Genomic DNA, 23274 nt, shown 5'->3' on the forward strand with positions numbered 1-23274 from the left:
TTCTAGAATTCTAGTCCTCTTCCTAGTTTCTTGTGTTTTTTTTGTTGTGCTAACTTAACATGTGTTCTTTGTCTTTGATTGTGGTTGATCTTATTTATGACTAACGATTGCCAATGGAGCATTTTCACCTAGTAAATAGCATAAACATTAAAATTGGACAAAATTAATCAAGTTAGTTTGTCTTTTAGTCTTTCGTGCTATTTGGTCCTTTGTTTTTCACAACGTCCTCATGTCTAGCCATACGATCATACCACGAGTCTTATAACATCACTTAATCACTCACGAGTCAAGTATAGTCCACACGCTTTCTTTATTTTTCAACTTGAGTCATACACCATGTCGTTTTTGATAGTATACTAGGTTCATGCACCCTTTTTCCGTCATAATAAAAGATGAGTGGAGTTTTTTCACCTGTTTTCAAATGACTTTATTTGTTTTCCCCTTCCTTTCTATCTTGAGCAATGAGTCAAAAAATTAAGTGAATTTATTTCATTTCACAGTACTTGGTCAAGGAGCAGGGGTAGATTGGTACGGTTCGAGTCATTACCGCAGCAACCTCTTAGATCTAAGAGCGTCCAAAGAAAACTTCACCATCTCTACATCACTTATCATCTTCAAACTACTTTCAGTTGGTTCCAATGGCCACCAAGGAAGATGTTGAGAATATCAACAAATCCATTGAGGCAATGTTTGCCATGATGCAAACACTCACTACCAGAGTCGACACAGTAGGGCAAAACAATGTTACTGCGGCTGCAATGGACAAGATCAAAGAGCAAATGAGCAAGATTTCTGAGGATTTCACCTATGTGGAATGACCTCCCACTCCTTTGGATATGAAGGACAGACTGCCTGACAAGTTCTCCACTGCTGATATCCCCAAGTTCAAGCCAACTGACAACCCATTGTTCCATTTGAAGGCGTTCTCTGCAACTATGGCTCTCAAGGGACTGGACGTAACACTCTTCCCTACGGTGTTCCCTCTCTCCTTGGAGCATGATTTCCAACAATGGTTTTATTCTCTAGATGCCAAGCATACTGCAACTTGGCAAGATGTCATCGATAGTTTCATGAATCGTTACAAGTGTAACATTCAAACTAAAACGTCTGAACGTGAACTCTCCATTCTCAAACAGAAAGAGAATGAAGGCTTCACTGATTATCTAAACAGGTGGAGGGAAACGATTGCACTCTTGGTAGATCCCCCTAAAGAAAAAGAGATGGTTCGCCTCTTTATCCAGAACCTAACTTACAAGTACAAGCAACACCTTAGGTTCTTGCCTTTGAACACTTTCGAAGCCCCCCAAGATATGCAATTGTGTATTTGAAAATTTTTAATTTGCAAGTTTTTTTTTTATTTTTTATTTTTTTTTAATTCTTTTGAATCAATGTAGGCAATCCCGGATCATGCGGTTCATCACTCACTTAGCATTCATGTTTCTCAGGCACGGTACCAAGCACTCGATGAGAGACGTAATTCGAGACGTGTTCATATCAAAGACATTGGAACACTTGCCTTTAGACATTGTTTTTTATTTTTATTTCTTTGCCTTTTTTTTATTATTTGAACTTGCTTTTTGGATGCAATGTTACACAAATTGCACACATTCCCATCCCATGGTTAGGTGAATGTGGGTTGAATAAATGAGGCCAAACGTTAGACGAGGCTCAAAGTGGTTGATGAATAAATGGATATGTGATCGAATGAAAATGGTTTAAGGGGAATGATAGGGTTGCAAAGGAGCCTAAAATCATTGATGTACCTTGTGTTTAGTTCGGCAATGGATTTTTTTTTAATTTTTTTTTTTTGTGAAAATGATCGAGATGTAAAGAATACTCAATTTATTGCTTAAAATGGTGAATAAGCTAACAAAATTATCAAATTACAGAAAGGGAAATCTATACTAGACTTGAATTGGGGAAAGGGAAAACTAATAAAAAGAAGAAATCATGAAATCTCGCTGGCTCTTCGTGCGCCCTGTCTTCATTGCTGCTTGTCATTTCTTACAACCTGGAGGGACGGGAAGTTTGTTGGCATCTACTAACTCTTGAATGGCATCCTTCAAATTCCAGCATTGCTCGGTGGTGTGGCCCCTTCCTTGATGGAACTTGCAATGGGCATTGGGGTTCCACTTAGCACTCCTTTCTTCAAGTTTTGGTTCTGGAAATGGCCCAATAGGTGTGATCAAGCCTTGACCGTAAAGGCGATCAAAGTCCGCATCATAAGTCATTCCTAAAGGAGTGTAGGTTCTCCTTTTCTTAGGCAATGGAGTATCAAGAGCTAATACTTCATTGAGATCAACTTGGTTTATATTATTGGTAGCATTTTTGGGCTTAGAAGACGAAGAAGAAGGAAGGTCGTTCTTCTTGTTTTTCCAAGTGTTATTATTGTTACTACCAACAGTCTTTATTAGCTCGTCCTCGATATTGATGCCAATGTCAAGTTAGTTGGTCAAGTCAATCATAGTCTACACGAGTCCCTTGGCAAATTTTATTTTTGCAGGTCTCAATTACAGCCCGCGTCCGGGGACAAGCGGACCATCTACAGCCCACGTCCGAGGACAAGCGGACCATCTACAACCCACGTCCGGGGACAAGCGGATCATCTACAGCCCACGTTCGGGGACAAGCGAACCTTTTACAACCCACGTTCGGGGACAAGCGAACCAACTACAGCCCACATTCGGGGACAATTGAACCATCATCATTTTAGTGATCATCTCCCAAGCGAAGACGATTCACGACGCAAGGTTCTCGATACACGGAGACTTGCAATTTCATCATCAGAAAAGTTTTTCCTCAAGCATGGAAAATTTTCATATCTCGACTTTCCTCAAGCATGGAAAGTATCTCAACCGGTGGGTTTCTTCAAGAATAGAAAACTGCCAACATCATATGTCGACTTTCCTCAAACATGGAAAGTATCATCCGGTGGATTCCTTCAAGCATAGGAAGCTACCAAACTCATTTGTCACCGATACACTGGTGTCAGATATGCATTCTATCCCTTTACTGTTTTATCTGTGGAACTAACATTTTTCTGCAGGTATCGGCGTATACAGAGTGTTTTAAGATCGCCAAACGTCTTAAATCATTCTCCGTCCCAATCGACTACTTTGACTATCGTTTTTAAAACTGTCGTTTCTACAAACTCAGTCAAAGTGGGGGCTTCTGTAGACACCTAAAAATGTCTCCACAAAACCAAACCCGATGATGAACAACCTTTCACCTCCATTATTGGTCGGGTTGAGTATTTAACCTTGGAGTGCTTAAATCCATATTCCCAATACATTTCATAAACCAACCAAATTCCTAACCCATTTTTCCAAATCATAACTTATTTTCCTCTTTTCGTGCCTTTAAACCCAAAATAATTCATTTCGTGTCCTTTAAAATCATTCATTTCGTGTTCTTTTTATAAAAATGTTTAGATCAGTTTATTTTGATCCATAATCTGGGTCCAATGATTAAATATTTGGATGGGGCTTTAAAAGAGCTTTCCAATGGTATATCATAAGCCTAAATCCGAGTTGTAACGAATAAGTTATGGCAAAACACTAAACTGGATCTAAACCGAACCTAAGCCCACCTTACCTACGACCCAATGATCATGTGGAGGGTCCAAAGGATTTAATCTCATTCCTAATCCAATTAGGATTAATTGGAAGCTTCTATATGCTTCTAAAATATCTTAATTATCCTTTTTGAAAAGATAAGATTAAAGCATTTGAAATTGAATAAAACTTTTCTTTTTGAAAGTCCTAATTCTATTCGAATTGAAAGACGTTCAAAGATTGTCAGATATTATTTTTGTGCTTCATAGTTTTTATCTAGTTCTTATATGGTTGGATAGCTATTGAAATTATATTTCCAATGATATATTATAATATTAATTCCGAGCTATAACGAAAAAGATATGAGCGAAATACGAAACTCTATCCAAAACTGACACCGTCCCACTATTTCGGCCATATCTTTAATTCTACAAAATATTTTAATTCAAATTGGGTTAGAAAGTAGACTTAATAGCTTTCCAACGATATCTTATTCATCTTATTCCGATTTCTGGATCAAAAGATATGATAAAAACAAAAACCGCAAAAACTGCTGTCTATCGCAAGAGGTTTATCCAATTCGAATTCTTATCTTTTCTTAATTCGACCCCTCTTTTTTCCCTATATATAGAGGTCATATCTCCCCTTTTTCAATCGTCAACAAGCTTGATCATCAAATCCTTCTCTCTTCCTCCCTTTTCTACAAAAAATCATTCTCTTCTCTTTCTCTTATATTCTAAGCCTCAAACCTATATTCCTAATTACATCATTCTTCCCCTAAGCACTCCAAGGAGTCCATATTTAACCTGAGGTTCCGTCCTTAAACCAAGGCGTGAAAGGTATAATTAACTAAGGGTTTGGACCAAATCAACTCTACTATTTAGTTAATTTAATTTCAATTTGATTTATTTTTTATTGAAGTTACTAACAATTTGTTCATGATGTAGCAATTTAAAGGAACACGCGGAATGTGAGTAATTAATTAATTTAATTACTTATTTTATTTTCTTATTGCTAGTATCATGATTAGGATTATTTTTATTTGATTTGGACTAACGCTATTATTGTTGAATTGCTTCCAATGTTAATGTTGATTCTATTATATATTATTATTTATGATCACCATATTGCATGTTTAAAGGGAATATGTAATTGAAAATCACGCCTAATAAGATAATTTGGACAACCGGTTTAGGTTCATTTAATCTTATTATTAAATCTAAGTGATCACTAATATTTTAGAATTATATGTTGCATCAATATTCAACCAATTTAGCTTAATAATAGTTTGGAGCAAATTGAATGTTTGTTTGTATGCCTTTGAGATCACAAGAATACTTTTCACAATAAGAATCGAGTAGAGGCCAATACGGGCGAATGTGACTCCATGACTCACTTCGTACCATCATCCCTGATCGTACTTTCGTGGTTCCGAACCATATGGAGATAGTAATCTCATGGATTATGAATGGGGTGTAACCTTCACGGGTCAATCGTTGTTGCCTTTCGCTGTCCCTTTTCGTGGTTGTCTTTTTTTATCCGTGAACGGTTTACAAGTTCCTTAAAAACTTGTTGGCGGCTCCCTACTTTCCTTGTCCCTAATCGTGTCCCTAATCGTATATGTCAATTCCCACTTCCTATGAGTGCCAAGCATATTCACAACATGCTTTTATGTAGGCGCACTTCAAACGACGCCTACAATCTCCCACTTGTCCCACTTGTCCTTTCGGAAAAGTGTGCTTTTAGTGTATGTCCCTTTTCCTATGTCACTTAATGTCTCTTCATGAACTATAAGGTAAGATTATTCGTCATCCTTATTATGTCCAGAAGTGTTTCTCGAAATCCGAGTTTAAGTGTCAATAGACAGATGATTTCTAAAATCCATCCGAGCACGGCTATGCATTTTCACAGTCTCGCTCTTCGAGAGGCCTTTTAAACAACAAAGACATGTTCCCTATTGTTAGTAGGGGATATTCCTAGTCTTGTAATGTCAGCTTCTGAAACTAAGAGGACCTAGCCTCTCGATTACCATCGTTATAATCCCCATACACGGAAGACGTTTGACCAACAACAAAACGGACTAGTACACAAACAAGAGAACTCACAATACTCATGGTCGAGGAAAAAGGCTCCGGTAGCTATAATGAGAAATATACTTATGATGATATTGTATCTCTTAAAGTATTCTCATAAGTCGATGACAGGCTAAAGTCGTATCATCTAATCAAAAGTAATTCCTAAATCCTCTAACTAAAGTAGATAGGGAAGTAGGGTCGAATCCACAAGGAAACAAGTCTTTCTATTCCTTATTAATTATTATAATCTAAATTATTAAGGTAACTGTAGGGAATATTTCAAGCATCATAACCCCATGCTTGAACCCCACTGTGATCATACACTAAAGTATGGTGGCGTCCAAAGGGAAAGAAAAGAGAGCGAAAGAGTCGCCAACAAGTTTTAGGAACTTGTAAACCCAAAACGATCCAGGAGATCGTCAACTCCATAAGGTCAGGAACCAAATAGGGTTCGGGGATGAGGGTACGAATCCAATCTACAAAAGAAAGGACCCGCCCTATAAAATAGGCCTCTACTTTGTTCTGCTCGTATTCATGTGCGCTTTCTGACTAACATGCAAACATTATATTAATCCTAAACCTGTTTATCTATGTTGGTTGAATATTAATGCACAAACAAAACTATTATTGGCGATCACTTAAATTAAAATCACATTAGCCTAAATCAAATTATTAATTATCTTATTAAGCGTGATTTCAAGTACAAATTCCCATTAACAATCATAAAAGGTGTGATCAAGCAATAACAATAATAAATATCAAGCAACATGATAATAATAACGATAGTAATAATCATAATCAAAATCATGATAAGGCATAATAAAGCTTAAATATAATAGCAAGATCCTAGGCATGATACTAACAAGATTAATAACAAATCCTATCATGTCACTAAGCAATAAAGATCAAAGCTTTTAACCTAACATGGTACTAACATGATATTAGAAAAGAGTAAAAGGCACCCTAAACATGATACTAGAAAGCAATAAAAACATCCTAACATGATACTAAGAGTATTAAACAATAATAAGCATGCTTCCTATATTGTGAAAGAAATAGGGAGTAAGCTAATCTACTTACTTTGAAGCCTCGTACCTCTTTCTAATAACAAAATACACAAATTAGTAAACTTCAATGAAATAATAAAGATAAAGAATTAAATTAAAGAATCAAATTAGAATTAAATAAAGTTTAAACTAGATTTGGACCAAACCCTCAGAAAATATTAAACCTTACACCTCTAGGGCGAAGGCAACTTCGAACTTGGCTAGATGATTCTAGATCTTCTGTATGCGGAATTGTGTTTGTGAAAAGCTAGTTTAGAAAGAGAGAGAGAAAGAAAGCATATATTGCTCAAGAGAGAATAGAGAGAATTGGGTGATTCTGAATGAATGAAAACGGAGTTTTAAGACCCTATTTATAAGAAAAATAGTCCGGAAAAGTATAGAATTTGATAAGGAATAAAACTACACGTTGTCGCTGATGAGTGACATTTATCGCACTCATTTGATCTCTTTTTGGATGAATTTCATTTCATTTTATAGCTCTTTTCTTTAGTTTTCTTTAGTTTTGCTCTTTATTTTTTCATTTTGTGCTTTTCTTAGTTAGTTTCTTTATTTTTTGCATTTTCTCGTTTATTTGTTGTTTTTCTCTATTATTTGCTTCTTTTCTTTTGTTTGTAGGTTATGAACGATCGTCCAAGGATTCCCGAGCTTCCCTTCAATGGTTATCATTGCTTTTGATGCCTTGTGCTAGTGCATTGAGCTTCAAGTCAAGAGGAACTCGAAGAGCAAGTTTCAAGACCGGTGCACACAAGCGGTGTGGACACCATTTATGCCTTGTGCCCACCAAAATGGCCATAAACTTGCTGCCTACTTCGTTGTTCATCACCATCACCTAAGGTCGTGTGCACCGGATGAGCAAGGATGAAGAAGGGGGGATTTATACCCATATAGGTGCGGGCGCACAAGGGTGATGTGCGGCCGCACAAGTGGCGCGTGCGGCCGCACACCAAGCGCCTGCGGGCGCACCCACATGGGTTTGTGCCCGTGTGCCCCCTTCTCTCTCCTACGTGCGACCGCACCGACGTGGGTCTATTTTTGGACGTCATAATTGACTTCTCCCTTGTATATATAGTTATTTCCTTCTATTTTTGGATAAGTTTTACATTAGATTTCATTTTTCTTAGTTTTTAATTAGATTTTTAGAGAGAGAAACTCAAGTTTGAAGAGAGAGAAATTCATGGTGTATTGTTGATGATTCAAGATTTCTTCATTGTAATTGATCTTTGATCAAGTTTTGTAAGGATTACTCATCTTTGATTTCAATATAAGTTTAATTTTAGTTGATTTCATTTGTTTTCCATATGATTGTTGATTGTTTGATGTTTGATTGAAGTTTGATTGAAGTTTAATTGATTTTTGTATTGATCTTTAGATTTCTAATATGTTGATGATGAAATTGTTGAGTAGTGTTGTTTTGATCTTAATTTCTATGGCTAGTGAGTAGTTTACTTGCTAGGGTAATGGTGAAGCATGTATGAGTAATGGATTAGAGTAATTGGGGATAATTAATGGAGTTGATGATGTGATTAAACTTGGTTGATGATTCATGTGCATGTGTGTGATTGATTGAAGTTTGGCCATCTTTGATTGTTGCACTAGATTGCATTGTAAGCTCACATTGATACGGACCATTGATTTGTGACTTGCATTTTCACAATTGAGGTATCTTGTGATGTTTCCTAGCTAGAGTTTATCGTAGTTGACGCTAGTTAGACCTCTAGGAGAATAGCTTGATATGCTCTTTTGGATGCATGTTTGATCTTCCCTCACATCGATTGACTTAGTTAGTTTGACCTCCCCAATTATCCTTCTCTATTACAAATATATGTGGATCCATTCCCTAGTGCCTATTACCTTTGATTTCATACAAGTTCATTTGCATTATTAGCTCTAGCTTTAGTTCTAGCTTATTACCCCGCTCTAGACTTTGGAATAGCTTAGCATTAGGCAATAGACTTTCAATTACCATTCCCTTGGGTTCGACCTCAACTTACTACTATACTCATATAGGGGTTAGTTGAGTTTACCTCATCCCGCCACTTATTTTTGCCACGGGTTTTCAAAAACCGGTGGCCAATGAGCGTTGTATTTTTCAATTTTTCTACTAGTGTACAAATATTGTTTGATTGGGTGGGGAAGGTAGCCCAACGACCTACCGTTTCGTCTCCCGTCAAAATGGCGCCGTTGCCGGGGAATGGTGTCTTGATTGTGTATTGTTGTTGAGTCTATTCCATTTTATTTGAAAAATACAAAAAGATTTTATTTCTTTCTTTAGGCTACACTTGTAGCCTTGCTACTAATATTTTCTTTGAGTTTTGCATGCATGGATCCCGTGATCGACCCATTGTACCCTTTGATCCGGAAATTGAGAGGACTCTCTCAAGGAGGAGAGTAGCTAATAGATCCTTGGGTTATAGTTCTTCAAGCGAAGAGAAGATTGAAGAAGAGCAAGGCATGGTAGAAAATCCGAGAGTGGCCTTGAAGGAGCTAGGAGTACCCGGTGCATATAGGTTTGAGAGCGGCATAACTCCACTTACAACACCGGCAAACGACTTTGAAATTCGGCCGGCCATGATCACCTTAATTGAGAGGAGACAATATAGTGGGGCTAAGAATGAGAGGCCGTTGAACCATCTTAAAGAATTTGAAAAATATTGCAACACCATCAAAGAAAATGGAGTTTCTCAAGAGTTTATCCGCCTCAAGTTGTTCCCCTTCTCTCTCATAGGAAGATCTTTGGATTGGCTAGACAAAGAAGTGAAGCCCAACTCCTTGAGAACATGGGATAATGTCACAAAGGCCTTCTTGTCCTGTTTCTACCCTCAAAAGAAGACAGCGGAGGCAAGAGCCTTAATTTAAGGGTTCAAGCAAAAGCCAAATGAAAGCCTTTACAAAGCATGGGAGAGATTTAAAGAGTACCCAAGAGAATGTCCACATCATGGGATTCCCACTTACCAAGTGATCCAAATCTTCTATGGTGGTTTAAGTCCCCAAGGCAAGTCATGCCTTGATGGAGGGGCCGGTGGTCCTATCATGAACAAGACCGAAGAAGAAGTGGTGGACATTATTGAGGACGTGGTGACATATTATAGAGATTGGCAAGAAGGAGAGAGAGAGAGTCTACAAGCAAGAGTGGCTCAACGATCTATTCGGTAGATCACCTCAATTCAATCAACAATTTGTCTTCCCAAATTTCAAATTTAGGGAAGGAGATGATATCAATCAAAGCAAATCTTGAGAGTGTAACCGTGAATTCTTTGAGTCTTCCCTCCCAAACCAAAGGGAGAGGTACAATCTCTAACTCTTCTCCTTCGACTTCTAATAACATGCCAAGTGGTTGTGTATTTTGTGATCTATGTGGTTCTTATGATCATGATTCTTCTATGTGTTCACAAGCTTTTGTTGATGGATGTGATGATGTTGAAAATAATGATTGTGAACATGTGAACTTTGTGTCTAATGCTAATGGTGGTCAAAGGTTTGAAGGACCTAAGAATTTTGGTAATAGAAATTCTCACCCTCAAGGAGGTGGTTTTGATAATTATAACAATGGGGGATATAGGAACCAAGGAAACCAAGGTTTCCGAGGCAACTATAACCGTCAAGGTTATAATAATCAAAACACTAGCCATGTGTATGGCAATCAAAACCAATCTCAAGGTTTTGGTAACCATTACCAAAACAATGGCAATAGTCAAGGGAGAGAAAGTTGGAACAACAACCAAAATAGGGGAAATTTTCAAAATAATAATCAAAGAGGACCCTCTCCCGATTTTGCTCTAAAGTCCCAACCCAATGGTGAGAATTCTTATTCCCAACCATAATCTTTTAAAACAAACTTGGAAGAATTGATTGACAATCAAACTAAGATCATTAACACTTACATGGCGGTTAGTGATAAGAAGTTCAATGAGATGATGACTCACAATAAGATGCTTGAGACCCAAATAACCCAACTAGCAAACACCCTCAAGGACTATGCTAGTCCTTCTTCTTTGCCTTCCCAAGGTGTTGAACCGAAGAAACCCGTATATTCTATTACCAGTAGTTGTGGGAGTGACCTTAGTGAGGGAGTTTCTTGTTCAATGGAGGAAGAAGAGGAGAGGAGTGCTTTGGAGAATGAAGTTGAAAGGGTTGAGTCCAAGGAGGTCTATTGTGAGGATGAGGAAAAAGAAGAGAATGTTGTTGAGAAGATGTGTGAGGAGGAGAGATTTCCCGATCTACCTTACCCTCAAAAGCTCTTAAGATTTAAAATGGATGAGCAATTTGGGAAGTTCCTTGAGTTTCTTAAGGAAGTTCATGTATCCACACTTTTTACCGAGCCAATTCCCCAAATTCCTAGGTACTCCAAGTTTCTTTGGGAGATTCTAGAGGAGAAGGAAGAATGTAATGAGGGCAATTCGGTGGAAGGAGGGAAATGTTTTAGTGCTCTTATCCATGGTGAGCTACCAGAGAAAATGGAGGATCCGGGAAACTTTTCAATTCCTTGCAAGATCAAGAAAATGATGTTTGAGAATGCTCTATGTGATCTAGGAGCTAGTGTGAGTATCATGCCTTATTCAGTTTTCAAAAGACTTGATTTAGGTAAGCTTCTACCATCCAATATAACCCTTCAATTGGCCGATCGATCTATCAAGATTCCTAAGGGGAGAGTTGAGGATGTCCCGCTTAAGATTGGAGAGTTTGTTTTTCCCGTAGATTTTGTGGTCTTAGAAATTGAGGAAGATGAACATATTCCTATCATCTTAGGGAGACCTTTCTTAGCTACCTCATGAGCTTTATTAGATGTGAAAGGGGGCCACATTACTTTCAGATGTGGGAAGCAAGAGGAGAGTTTTAAGTTGAAACCAATGCATGAGTCTCTATCTTTTGTGCAAGATATGATGTGTGCTAGTTCCCCTCGTTCTATTGATAATGTATGCATGATTGATTCTTCTACTAACAATGCTCTTGAGAATTTTGATGATTTTCTTGCAAGTTTTGATAGCATGAATGTTAGTGAAGAGGAAATTGTGATTCCCAAGCTAAAGGATGAGGAGGAAGTTGAGATTCCAAGTTGGTTTGAGCTTATTTCTCAAGAAGAAGAGAAAGTTTCTATGGTTGTGGATGTTGAAGTTCCATCTACATCGAACAAGAAGCCAAAGAAGAAGGCTCGTGATTCAAAGAAGTTGAGAAAGAGGAAGAAGTTGAGAAAAGAAAAATGTGAATTTGAGAAGAATTTCATGGAAGTTTCATCAAGCAACAATGTGAGGTTGCTTAAGAATGAAGAGGATTTTGCTCTCTCTAATACCTGAAAAAGGTGGTGTTCTTTGAACCTCCATGATTTGGAGGAAGGGTCGAGCTTAGGACCTTAAGCAAGCGCTTCCCGGGAGGCAACCTAGAGTTTCTAACCTTTCTTTTGATTTTTGAATTTTTCTTGTTTTTCTCTCTTTTATTACCTTTTCTTTTCTTTCACTTTTCTACTTGTTTGGATTTTTAGGATGAACTTTTCGGGATTAGATTTCTTCAAGATAGCATGATGAATGGAAGGTGTTTGCGGCACTTATCATGATTGTGTTCGATTTTAATCGAAATTTGAGGTAAAAGGGGTAAGAATTTTAGGGAGGTAAGTTAGGAAATTCATGCTTTGAAAGTTGAAGGAAGTTGATGCCTAGTGAGTTCTTGTGGTGGGTACATGAATCTCTAACTTTGAGTTCACTAAAAATACATTTTGCTACTGCCTATGTTGGTGTTCATCACCATCATGATTCATGTAAGCACCCAAGAAGTCATTGAGCAACAAAGAAAGAAAAAAAAAGAGAAGAAGAAGAGGCCAGCAAGTGCGGGCGCACAAGACAAATGTGCGGCCGCACACCTGCTATGTGCGGCTGCACATCCTCTTGGCCGTCCCCTTCTTAATCTCTTTCTTCTTCCTTCTTCTTTCATTTCTCATTCCTTGCTTCATCCCTCACGAACACTCCCTTCTCCAAACCCTTGTGCACGCACCATACCCACCTCCATTCACCATCAATTCTTCATCAAATCTTCACAAAATTCACTCCAAATTCATCTAAATTCACTCACAAACCATTCTACTCATCAAATTTCACACAAATTCACCCAAATAAACACTCAATCTCTCTCCTCCATTGTTGGGTAAAAATTGGGGCTTTTGTGTATGCTTGGAATTGGTGGCTCTAACTTGCTCAATCTTGCTTCTTGTATGGTATAATCATCTTTCCTTACTTCAATTTGGTTAATTATATCATATATTTGCTAGATTGAAATTTTTGTATGAGCATGAATAGTAGTAGTATGGGTTTTGTGAACTTTGATGCTTGATATTGATTTTGGATGAGATTTTGTGATATTTGTTGCTTGAAATTGCATAACATTGCTTTGTTTGTTGATTTTGTAGCACTTGTCATCATTTTTGGTTGAAAATTCTTGAGATTGAAAATTGGAATTCTTGGTAGTAAGGTGTTGTTGTTGGTTTTGGTTGTTTGGTTGCTTATTGAATTGTTGAAGAAGGTTATTCTTGGTTGATTGGTGTTGTTGGTTTGATTAGATTGATCTTGGTTGAAGAAAGTGTGGTATTGATCTTGTGCATTGGAAATTTTTGGTAGTAAGGTGTGGTTCTTGGTTTGGTGTTCCTTGGAATATTGGTGTTGATCTTGATTGATTGATTGGTGAATATCGTAGCCTCAAAAATGTCTAAACTCCTCAAAAAGTTCACCAAAAAGAGAAAAATCGATGTTTCCATCGAAGAACCCCGACCTAGTACATCTTCCCGACCTAGCATTTCTTCTCGTCCTAGCACATCTTCACCCTCTCAAACACGATCACCAACCCCTCTTCCCAAAAAGAAAAACCTCACTCCCGAACAAAAGACCATCTACCAACAACTTAAAGAAGAAAGAACCCTAAAGCCAACCCGCCACTATCTCCAAAGAGACATGACAGGCTTGGGGATAGATAAGGATGTGAGGTCTTTGCTCCTTAATTTGAGAATGGGGACTTTCATCAACAACGCCTACCGCACCTATAAGGAGCCAACTTTAGAATTCTTGGCTACCTTGGAGTTTGTGCCCATGGGAGGGCAATATCGGGTGAGATTGCAAATTTTCAACCATTTCTTCGATCATTCGTTGGAAGAATTCAATGCGGCATTGGATTTTGATCCTCATGGGGATATTCTAAATGTTGAGCCGTACATCTTCCCGGAGTATGATCAAAACTCATGGTGGGAGGATATTTCGGGGGGCAATGAGTTCATTACGAACAAGGCCAAGATTTCAACGATGTACCAACCTTGTCTAGGGGTAGTGCACCGCCTTTTGGGGTACGTTGTATTTCCCAAACAAGAGTTGGGAAAAATGAGCAAATTGGAGCTCAAGGTTCTTTGGTTGGCCACCCGTCCGGAATATCGTGGCCGTTTGAACTTGGGATACATTTTTGCCCAATATTGTGTTCACTTGAGAGGCCGGAGCACCGGAGAGATACCATGTGGGGGCATGGTAACAAGGCTCTTGACTCGTCTTCACCTTGACCACTACTTGCCTTTTTGCAAAGAGGTTGGAGATAGCACTACCCTTTACCTTGATTTGAAGCAACTAGGGCAAGTGCAATTTATCTTAAAGAACTATGAAGATGGTAGGTATGAGTGGTTGCGGAACAACGAGAATTGGTGCTACTTGCCCAACCCCGGGTTGACTTCCTTGAACTGGATCAACACCGAGAATGTGTGGCATGTTCCTAGGTCCTTTCGGCGCCCAAACTTTGACTCTGAAGAGGATGATGATGATGATGATGATGAGGATGAATTCAAACGAGTTCAGCAACAACAACAACAACGACAACAACAACGTCAACAACAACAACAATTTCCACAACAACAAGTTCCACAAGAGCAACAACAACAAGAGCAACATACTTATGAGAATGCCGACATGAAAGCTTTTAGTGAGCAAATGAGCGGATTGCAAATCCGTTTAGATGGCATGTATGATCAAGACTTCGAGGCTCTTTACAACCAAATGAGAGGTATCTCGGAGATGCAACAAGATATGTTTGTACAACAACAACAACTCTATGATGCGGAGGTTGACCGCGGGAACATTGTTCCCCCGGTCAACTATCCTTACTTTTCGCCCCAACAAGGTCCTATACCTTCGTACGGGCATCCGTATTGGCCGGGTCCTTCCGTGCCCGGTACCGAGCATCGCTTCTATCCGGACGAGCAAGGTAATTACGATTACAAGGCTCCCGGTGGATGCGACTATAGGGGTGATCCTAACTACCCCTATGTGCATGAGAACCACCCCTACGAACTAGCTTTGCCCGACAACTTCACCCCTCTTGCTCCTTGGCAACAAGATAACTTCAAGGGGCATTATGGGTGGCCCGAGGGTTTCACTGGAGGATGGGAGCCTTATCCACCCCCATCCTTCGATGACCCCGTGGGCAACATTGACCCCAATGGGGCCGGGCCTAGTGGTAGTGGTGGTGATGGTAGTAGTCATTAGTTCCCTTATGCTTTTTGTGCTTTTTGCCTCCATCCCTTATGTTTTTGATGCTTGTTTTGTATTGTTGGGATGTTGAGATGTATCTTTATTAAGCTTGGGGGAACTAAGACTATGCTCGGTAGCCAATACTTGTTGTTGTGTACATACCTTGGTTGCTTGTTTGTTTCTTTTGCTCTTCTTGTTTGGTTTGCTTCTTTTTCTTGATCTCTATGCTACTTCCCTTGTAGCTTGTATGCTTGCCCGGTTTGCTTGGTTACTTGTTGTTGTGATGATGCTTTGACTATGATGTTGCTGTTGTGGTTGCTCCCTTGTATCCAAATCCCTACAATCCAAAACCCTTTGATCTAAATCCCTAATATCCAAATCTTGTAGTTTAGTTTAGTACTCTAGTTAGTTAGTTATTTTCTTGTTTTCCTAGATTTTCTTTCCTTTATTTCTTTCATTCCTTGTTAGATTAGCTCTTGTTTTACTTAGTTGCTTATAGTTTTTGCTTAGTTTAGTTTCCTTTTATTTGTTATTTTCTTTTCTTTGTTTTGAAGTTACTAACCATTTTCTTTGTTTATAGCTTCTTTTATTTTTCTTTTTCTCACTTGGTCTCTTGAAGATGCTTTTGGTCTTGGAATGCAACGAAGGTGGTTTCTTTTTGCCTCGTCTATTTTTGCTAAGCATGGAGAGCTCGGTGAGACCTTTCTAATTTTTCTCTTTATTTTTCTTTGGTTGCATGACTAGGATTAGTTTAGGGGAAGTTGAATGGTTTGAGGATGAATGTTTGTTAACACGTAATGTGTTTGGGATCGATGACGATGATGTCATTCGATCACTTGTTTGTCGAATAGGATTTTTATGTGTTTAACTTGCTTTCTAGTCCATTTCTTCATTTTTCTCCTATTTTCCTTTTTTTATGTTTCCTTTTCTCTTCTTTTATTTTCTTTTATTTTTCTTTTCTTATTTGTGGTATGATTTTGAGGCATTTTTTTCATTTTTATTTCTTTTTTGAATTGGACTTTATACATTGGACTTTGTCTTTTGCATGATTTTCTTCCTAGGTAGTAAAGGTATGCACGGTTTTCGACTATGTTCGGTTGACTCTAGGATAGGTGTATGCTAGGGTAGTTGGTTTGAACTAGGAGGATCATGAAGCCGGATTCTACTTGTTTGTGGCATGCTTGGTAGTTGCTCCCTATAGTCATTTTGACACCATTAGCGAGTTTTTGCTACATCCATGTGAGGTTCATTGTTTTTCAAGCCTTCAACCTACTTTGTATGAGCGGCGTGGATCCTTGACTATGCAAACCTAATCTATAAAGCTTGATGTATGATTCTTAAACCCGAGACCGAGCTATCTAGGGAGGACAAAGGCACATTTTTTGGGGTGGTATTTTTCATTTTTAGGATAGTTTGTTATTTTCTTTGTTTTTGGGTTAACATTTGCCTTCTTGCAACCATTTGAGCCTTATACCTTCTTTTCAAGCTACATCTTTAGTTCTTTGACCTTTTGTTTTGATTTTCTTTTTATTTGGTTTTTGTGAAGCAAATTGATCATTTATGATGGAGTTTGTGGTGGATGAGTTGGAGATTTCGTTTTTTTGAGTGCAAGCTTGTGATAAAGTTTTCTTTGTGAATAATGGCAAGTGTTTGTGAAAAAGCCGTCATACTTCATAAAAGGCATGGACTAATAAATTGCATTATAGAAAAAGTAGTCCGAATTTAGCAAAAGGCAAGGACATTGCAAGTTCAAGTTAAAATAAAAAGAAAGAAAAAAATTGAAAAATGTGAAAAATTCAAAAATATTTTTGATGTATTCTTTTCTCCTTCTAAGCATTAAGGACAATGCTTCATTTTAGCTTGGGGGAAAAGCGTTCACGCTTTTTGTATATATTTCTTTGTGAGTATAGCTTCAAGTAAGCTTGGGGGTGTTGTTTTTGTTTGGTAATTTCTTGATTGTGGTGTTAAGGATTAATCACCCTTTTGCTTCACTTTTTAGGAAAATCACCAAATTTTAAATTTTAGCCGACCTTCACCCTTTATGCCTTACGTTACAACCTTGGGGAAAGACTTTTCGACTTAGATAGTTGAGTCACTATTCGGGGGAGGGAATCATGGGTCATTGCCTAAGGAAAGGGGATGCATAGTTGTAGACACCCATTTGTGTCTCCCCAAAACCAAACCCAGTGATGAATGCCTTTCACGTCGAACCGTAATCGAATGAGGTGAAAGTATTTGAAAGTCAAGTGTTGCGGATTAGTTTTATTAAAAATACTATTCTCTCTGTTTTTGAAAATAACTCTATTTATTTAAAAATAGCCAAACTAGTTTAGTTTGGTCCGTAATTAAGGTCCAATAATGGTGTAGTTGGATGGGGCTTGAAAAGACCTTTCCAACGATATATTATAAGCCCAATTCCGATGAATATTGAGGAAGTTATGGCCAAAATACTAAACTAGGCCCGGTTAATTATTTACATACGGCCCAATGATCTAGAGGAGGGCCCAATGTTAATTATTATTCCTAAAATTATTAGGATTAATTATAATTTTCTAGAAGTTTCTAGAAGGTTCTTTTTAATTCTAATATTATTAGATTTAATAATTATTTATTTTAAAATAGACTTTTATTTGGAATAAAGCATCATCATCATCATCATTATTATTATTATTATTATTATTATTATTATTATTATTATTATTATTATTATTATTATTATTATTATTATTATTATTATTATTATTATTATTATTATTATTATTATTATTATTATTATTATCTTTGAAAATACGTATTTTATCTTCTGTACGGATTCCGTAGATCAAGTTGATTAAAGATCGGATTCCGCGTGGAGAAAACGCGGTTAAACAGGTTGTCGCCAAACGACAAGGCTGTCGCCTCGCGACAGACCCTCTCGCGTCGCGACAGAGTTAATTCCTGGCGACAGCGTGTAGTTTTATTCCTTATCAAATTCTATGATTTTCCGGACTATTTCCATATAAATAGGGTCTCGAATCTCCGTTTTCATTCATCAATTCTTACTATCAATTCTCTCTATTCTCTCTCTAAGCAATATAGCTTAATTTTTTCTCTCTCTTTCTAAACTACCCTTTTATTAAACACAATTCCGCATTCACAAGATCTAGAATCTCAAAGCCAAGTTCGAAGTTGCCTTCGCCCTAGACGTGCAAGGTTTGATAATTTCTGAGGGTTTGGTCCAAAGCTAGTCAAAACTTTATTTAATTTGATTATTTAGTTATTCTTTATTATTTTCATTGAAGTTTACTAACTTGTGTATTTTGTTATTAGAAAGAGGTACGAGGCTTCAAAGTATGTAATCTTATTACCTTCTTTCAATGTAGAAAGCATGTTTATTATTTTTTAATTCCTAGTATCATGTTAGGATGTTATTTAATGCTTTCTAGTATCATGTTTAGGGTGCCTTTACTCTTTCTAATATCATGTTAGTGCCATGTTAGGTTTAAAGCTTTGATCTTTATTGTTTAGTGACATGCTAGGATTTGTTATTAATCTTGTTAGTATCATGCCTAGGATCTTGCTATTATTATTAAGCTTTATTATGCCTTATCATGTTATTATCATCGTCATTATTGTTTATTATTATGTTGCTTGATATATTTTATTGTTATTGCTTGATTACACCTTTTATGATTGTTAAAGGGAATTTGTACTTGAAATCACGCTTAATAAGATAATTAATAATTTGGTTTAGGCTAATGTGATTTTAACTCAAGTGATCGCCAATAATAGTCTTATTTGTGCATTAATATTCAACCAACATAGATTAAACAGGTTAGGTTTAATATAATGTTTGTATGTTATTCGAAAAGCGCACATGAATACGAGCAGAACAAAGTAGAGGCCTATTTTATAGGGCGGGTCCTTTCTTTTGTAAATTGGATTCGTACCCTCATCCCCGAACCCTGTTTGGTTCATGACCTTATGGAGTTGATGGTCCTTTTGGATTGTCTTTTGGGTTTACAAGTTCCTAAAACTTGTTGGCGACTCTTTTTCTCTCTTTTCTTTCCCTTTGGAACGCCACCGTACTTTAGTGTATGATCACAGTGGGGTTCAAGTTTGGGGTCATAATGCTTGAAATATTCCCTACAATAGTCAAGATTGTCGAGTAGCCTAAATAAAATTTCTTTTTCCGGTTCCTTCGAGGAATCATTGGGATGCTCACTAAGGGGAGATTTGAGACTAGTGGGGAGAACGCAGTAAGATTGTTTGGGATGAACGTGGATTGTGATGTCTAGTTTCTATGCCTAGCATACCCTATGTTTCAATCAACCTTAGATATCTTGAAAAGTGCATACCTTAATTGCTTGACAAAACTTTCATTCATTTGCATTATAGTCTCTATGTAAGTCCATTTCGCAAAGGTTTTGTTTTCATTTTCTTTTCTTTTCTTTTTATGGTTTTGCCTCATTGATGTTTGGTGGAGAGTTATGGGTCAAACTCTTAGGATACCCTTACGAGACCTCACTCGTCCTCATAGGCGACTTTGGGGTTTAAAGGGCTTGTTGTAGCTAAAAACAACCGTGATTCCTACGACAGTGAGTCTTAGTGTACATTCTTATCTTGAGTCTTTCTTTTTCATTTTCAATAAATTTTTCATCCTTGTTCTTTCTTGCTTTGTTTTGCTCGAGGACGAGCAAAAGTTTAGCTTGGGGGAATTTGATGAGTGACATTTATGGCACTCATTTGATCTCTTTTTGGATGAATTTCATTTCATTTTATAGCTCTTTTCTTTAGTTTTCTTTAGTTTTGCTCTTTATTTCTTCATTTTGTGCTTTTCTTAGTTAGTTTCTTTATTTTGTGCATTTTCTCGTTTATTTGTTGTTTTTCTCTATTATTTGCTTCTTTTCTTTTGTTTGTAGGTTATGATCGATCGTCCAAGGATTCCTGAGCTTCCCTTCAACGGTTATCATTGCTTTTAGTGCCTTGTGCTAGTGCATTGAGCTTCAAGTCAAGAAGAACTCGAAGAGCAAGTTTCAAGACCGGTGCACACAAGCGGTGTGGACACTGATGAGTGAAATTTATGGCACTCATTTGATCCCTTTTTGGATGGATTTCATTTCATTGTATACCTCTTTTCTTTAGTTTTCTTTAATTTTACTCTTAATCATTTCATTTTATACTTTTCATAGTTAGTTTCTCTATTTTGTGCATTTTCTAGTTTATTTGTTGTTTTTCTCTATTATTTGCTTTTTCTCCTTTGTTTGTAGGTTATGATCGGTTGTCCAAGGATTCCCGAGCTTCCTTTCAATGGTTATCATCGCTTTTGATGCCTTATGCTTGTGCAAAGAGCTCCAAGTCAAGAGGGACCCGAAGAGCAAGCTTCAAGACCTTGTGTGTGCACTTTTCATGACTTGTGTTCACAAAAAATACCAAGGAAAGTTGCTGCCTACTTTGTTCCCCATCACCATCACCTTTGGTGTGTGCACCACATGAGCTAGGACGAAGAAAGGGAGGAAGTTCACCCAGCAAGGTGCGGGCGCACACGAGGGATGTGCGGCCGCACATCAGGCGCGTGCGGGCGCACCCAGCTGGCTATGATTTCCGTGCGCGCCTTTCTCTCTCATACGTGCGACCGCACCGGCGTGGGTCTATTTTTGGACGTCATAACCGACCTCTACTTTGTATATATAGTTATTTCCTTCTATTTTTGGCAAAAGTTATTCATTCAACAATTAGATCTTAGTTTTTGATTAGAATTTTAGAGAGAGAAACTCAAGGATTGAAGAGAGAGAAACTCATGGTTTTTGGTTGATTGTTCAAGAATTCTCCATTGTAATTGATCTTTTGATCAAGTTTGTAAGGATCTTTCATCTTTGATTTCAATATAAGTTTGTTTTTTGTTGATTTCATTTGTTTTTCATACTATTGTTGATTGTTTGATGTTTGATTGAAGTTTGATTGATTGTTGATTTGATCTTTTGATTTCTAATATGTTGATGATGAAATTGATGATTAGTGTAGTTTTGATCTTAATTTCTATGGCTAGTGAGTAGTTTACTAGCTAGGGTAATGGTGAAGCATGTATGAGTGATGGATTAGAGTAATTTGGGGATAATTAATGGAGTTGATGATGTGATTAAACTTGGTTGATGATTCATGTGCAGGTGTGTAATTGATTGAAGGTTGGCCATCTTTAATTGTTGCACTAGATTGCATTGTAAGCTCGCTTTGATACGGACCATTGATTAGTGACTTGCAATTTCTCGATTGAGGTATCTTGTGACATTTCCGAGTTAGTGTTTAGCGTAGTTGGCGCTAGTTAGACCTCTAGGAGAATAGCTTGGTATGCTCTTTTGGATGCATGTTTGATCTTCCCTCATATCACTTGACTTAGTTAGTTTGACCTCCCAAATTACCCTTCTCTATTGCAATTACATGTGGATCCATTCCCATAGTGTCTTAACATTTGATTTTATACAAGTTCATTTTCATTGATTAGCTTTAGCCTTAGTTCTTACCATAAACCCCGCACTTGACTTCGGAGTAGCTTAACTTTAGACAATAGACATTCAATTTCCATTCCTTTGGGTTCGACCTCTTACTACTATACTTTTATAGGGGTTTGTTGAGTTATAAATATTGTTTGATTGGTTGGGGAGGTAGCCCAACGACCTACCGTTTCTTCTCCCATCAAAATGGCGCCGTTGCCAGGGAATGGTGTCTTGATTGTGTATTGTTGTTGAGTCTATTCCACTTTATTTGCAAAATACAAAAAGATTTTATTTCTTTCTTTAGGCTACACTTGTAGCCATGCTACTAATATTTTGTTTGAGTTTTGTATGCATAGATCCCGAGATCGTTCAATTGTTCCCTTAGATCCGGAGATTGAGAGAACTCTCTCAAGGAGGAGAGTAGCTAACAAGTCATTGGATTATAGTTCTTCAAGCGAAGAAGAGATTGAAGAAGAGCGAGTCATGGGAGAAAATCCAAGAGTTGCCTTGAAGGAGCTAGGAGTGCTCGGTGCATATAGGTTTGAGAGCGGCATAGCTCCACCTACAACATCGGCAAACGACTTTGAAATTCGGCCGGCCATGATCACCTTAATTGAGAGGAGACAATATAGTGGGGCTAAGAATGAGAGCCCATTGAACCATCTTAAAGAGTTTGAAAAATATTGCAACACCATCAAAGTCAATGGAGTTTCTCAAGAGTTTATCCGCCTCAAGTTGTTCCCCTTCTCTCTCATAGGAAGATCTTTAGAATGGCTAGACAAAGAAGTGAAGCCCAATTCCTTGAGAACATGGGATGATGTCACAAAAGCTTTCTTGTCCCATTTCTACCCTCAAAAGAAGACGGCGGAGGCAAGAGCTTTAATTCAAGGGTTCAAGCAAAAGCCAAATGAAAGTCTCTATGAAGCATGGGAGAGATTTAAGGAGTATAAAAGAGAATGTCCTCACCACGGAATTCCAACATACCAAGTGATCCAAATCTTCTACGGTGGCTTGAGTCCCCAAGGCAAGTCATGCCTTGATGGAGGGGCCGGTCGTCCTATCATGAACAAGACCAAAGAAGAAGTAGTGGACATTATTGAGGATGTGGTGACCAATTATAGAGATTGGTAAGATGGGGAGAGAGACTCTTCAAGCAAGCAATCTTCATTGTATTCGGTGGACCATCTAAATGCGATCAACAATCTTTCCTCTCAAATGACAAACTTGGGAAAGGAGGTGACCGCAATCAAAGCCAAGTTGGAGAGTGTTTGTTCCTCTTCTCAAGCTTCGAATCTTCCCTCCCAATTTAAGGGGAGAGGTACTTCTTCGAACTCTCATACCCCTCCCACTTCACATAATATGCCTATGGGTTGTTTGTTTTGTGATGCATGTGGATCATATGATCATGACTCTAGAAATTGTAATAATGAATGTGTTGATGAGTTTGATAACAATGAGTGTGAGCATGTGAATTATGTGTCAAACAACAATGTTCAAAGGTTTGATAATCAAAGAGGTCAATGGAATAGGAATTACCAAAACCAAGGAAATTTTGACAAATATAATCATGGTGGTGGTTATAGGAACCAAGGGAATCAAGGTTGTCGTGGTAATCACAA

General features: G+C 37.8%; 1 non-coding gene and 1 pseudogene across 1 annotated transcript; both read right to left on the reverse strand.

Moving 5' to 3' along the window:
• Positions 1 to 9539: 9539 nt before the first annotated feature.
• Positions 9540 to 9638, reverse strand: LOC145615756 (small nucleolar RNA R71; annotated as a pseudogene).
• A 12885-nt stretch (positions 9639 to 22523) lies between these two features.
• On the reverse strand, positions 22524 to 22629 carry LOC145615755 (small nucleolar RNA R71). The gene has a single exon (XR_014107347.1). It is a non-coding gene; the product is annotated as a small nucleolar RNA R71 (small nucleolar RNA).
• Positions 22630 to 23274: the final 645 nt, after the last annotated feature.

The sequence above is a fragment of the Chenopodium album genome, chromosome 25 (genome assembly GCF_948465745.1).
Source record: "Chenopodium album chromosome 25, dcCheAlbu1.1, whole genome shotgun sequence".
In the NCBI taxonomy this organism is placed as follows: Eukaryota; Viridiplantae; Streptophyta; class Magnoliopsida; order Caryophyllales; family Amaranthaceae; genus Chenopodium; species Chenopodium album.